The following is a 3,468-nucleotide window of genomic DNA, read 5'->3' as shown; positions in this document are numbered from 1 at the left end:
TCTCTATCTCTCTCTAGCCTCCAACTATGTCACCGTCTCCCTCCTCCCCCCTCCATCTCTATGTCTCCCCCTCTCTCTCTTTTCCCTCCAACTCTGCCACTATCTCCCTCCCTCTCTCCTCCTCTTTTTGTCCCTCCTCCTCTTTCTCCCTCTCTCTCTCTCTCTCTCTCTCCCCCTCCCTCTTTCTCTCTCCCCTCCCTTCCATCTATATGATCATTAAATGTCAATATAATCAATGATATACGTAAGGTCTAGTATATTTTACATTTAATTTTTTTATTGTGAATTCAGTTATGGTTTTTGGGCATATGGTATTGACAAGTCATGGTATCAGCCCATGGTATTGTAACAAAACCTATTTACAAGTTAATAATATCCATGGTAAAGTGGGGGTGAATATCCATGGTTGAAGATTTTGTTGTATTGTAAGTATTAAGATTTTATGTGCTTATTAATTAAATTTAAGTATGGTTATGGAATCTAACAAAACCTATTCACTAGTTAATAATATCCATGCTAAAGTAGGGGTGAATATCTATGGTTGAAAATTTTGTTATATTGTAAGTTTATTGTAAGTATTAAGATTTTATGTGCTTTTCAATTAAATTTAAATATGGTTATGGAATATTTATTAGTCCCTGCCAAGGAAAGACTCTAACAACCGATTTTCTATTATTTTAGAATTGACCAATGCAAATTATAATGTTTAACCTTGAAAAATAAATATTTATTTCTCAATATTATTAAAAAAACTAATTTTCAAACATTTGATTGGACCATAAATTGAAGCGCTTACTACATCTTTTGCACTATATAATGTCCTGTGGAAGTTAATGTTGCAAACATCGACATTGGGATGAAATCGACAAGGACTCGGAAGTTAATTGGCAAACATCGACAAAATTAAGATACCACCAAAATATCGGTAAAGATAAAAACACATAAGCTAGGCCAAAAAATCATGAAATAAGGATAAAATCACCATAAAATCAAGATGTTTGCAACACTAGGGATAACTCTCTTACATATTTTATGACATAATAGATGGATATTGTTGCAATACTCAGTCACAATTTTTAGATATTTTTATAGTGATTTGTTTTTTAAAAGCTTTGCAGGAAACCATCCAAAAATAAAATCCTTTAAAATAACTTATACTCAAGTAAATAACACATTTACCATAATTACTCTTCACCATAATTCAAGCAAGTTTTTGCATAAAAAATGGATAGGAATAAGATGTAAACAAATATACTTACGAGGAGTTACCTCCTTCCATTATTTATGCTTTCCTTAGCCCTTATGTAGGAGTAAAACTGTAAATGAGTAGACTTACTAGTGGTTACTGCCCAACAAAATTTCTTCAAGTTCTTATCCTCTTATCCACTTCACATCTCAATTTATTAGTTCTTGACAAAGCAAGACTATATGATTATTTGTCTATCGATAACTACCAATTTAGGATTGACCAATGTAAGTTATAATTATTTACACAATCTTTTACAATATAACACAATATAACACATTGAATCTTATTTTATCAACAACTATTAATTTAGGATTGACCAATGTAAGTTATAATTATTTACACAATCTTTTACAATATAATACAATATAACACATTGAATCTTAATATATGTATCACGTTTATCCACTTCACATCTTAATTTTAGAGGGCTCTATATTACTTTTAACTTTTTATTATTTTTTGATTGAGTTGACATATAAATGTTAAATGTTTATGGTTACACACATTTATGCCCACGCATCCCCTATACAAAATTACAATATAACAAATTAAATTTTATTATTTTTATTGTGTTTATGCACTTCACATATCAATTTTACTATGTTATATTACTTTTAATTTCTTATTATTTTTTAATTAAATTGACATATAAATGTTAAAGGTTTATATTTACAAACATTTATATTTACATATTTTCCTATACTAAATTGCCTCTTAACCTAGTAATATTATAATAAATTTGCCTCTTAACATAGTAATATTATAATAAATTTAAGAAATAAGTTTTGATTTTTTTAAAATACTAATACTATACCTATTAAAATATTTTTTTAACCGATGGATATATATAATTAAATATATCAATATTTAAGATGGGTCTAACTTTAAAATTAGACTTAGAAGTTAATTGTAGCATTGCATTTGTAATGATAGTATATTATTTTGAAGCCATAGTCTTTATTACTATATGTTAACTTTGTGTTTTTCCTTTCTTATATATTGATTTTTTTTAGATTTAAGGTTGGTTAATATTGTTTTATTGTGTTTATATATAAAATATTAGGCATTGCGAGTTATTAGAAAATTTTCAAATTAATTAAAAAATATATAATTTTTTTTTTAATTATTTAAAAATAAATTTTAAAATTTCACTTGTGTTAATAATAATAATTTTCCAATAAATCATAAATTACAAAATAAAAAATATTTTAAAAGTTTTAATATGAACCTATCAATGGCTTTCCAATAAAATAACATAGAAAATTGTTAACATATTATGGAGATATTATATTTATATTTATATATATATATATATATATATATAATTGCAGTTATACATTTTAAAAATAATCTTGTACTTGTTGTTGGGCCAATTAATTATTTTTAAAGGACTAACCAACCATTGCACATTAAATTGTCAATCTTAAGTCTTATCTTTCCGTTTCAAGGTTATCTGCACAATTTATGTAATAGAAACGTTGGTATGACTAATTACTACTATTCTAATGGAAATCAAAACTGCAATGATGAAGGAACCAACTCATACGCAATTTATAACTAAATCAACCCATTCAAAATGTCAAAATCCTAAATACTTTTTGCATGAAACAACAAAGGAAAACTATCAGGCATCAAGTTGTTACCTAAGGAATAACAACTACAAAATAGAAGAACACAACTACAAAATTATATTATCAAAAAGCAGTTGAGTCACGTGAAATAATGATCCTATGATAATCTACAAGAAACAACAATAAGCAACAACAATCTCGATGAATTAGCTAAAGCAAATCCACTATGTAACAAACACTGTAAGTTATATTTAAAACAGAACATGCAATTTAACGAGCAAGGAACAATAAATTGAAAGTGATTAAGCAAATAAATGACTAGAGTGGAAGAACCGAACACATATTTAATAATACAGGTAAAGACAACATTGCTTCTAGGATCAGACCCAAATCACCAGAATCAAACTGCCTTGTAAAAGGAATCATCACAACATATTAACTTTGGATAATAAGCGCTTTCATTAAATTACATAAGATTGATTACAATTGATGTCTTCTCAAATTCACAATTTATGTCAAAAATATTACAATTGAACAACTTCTCTCGAGGCTCAATTCCCAGTCTTTATACTATGTTGGTAGAAGATAAGAACAATAAATCTATTTTTGATAAAGAGCCATCCTGAGAATTTGAATATTCTTAGGATG

Source organism: Pinus tabuliformis, chromosome 3_1 (genome assembly GCF_031772625.1).
Source record: "Pinus tabuliformis cultivar Carrire ecotype Pingquan chromosome 3_1, CPIR1, whole genome shotgun sequence".
In the NCBI taxonomy this organism is placed as follows: Eukaryota; Viridiplantae; Streptophyta; class Pinopsida; order Pinales; family Pinaceae; genus Pinus; species Pinus tabuliformis.
Note: the sequence above shows the minus strand (reverse complement) of the source record.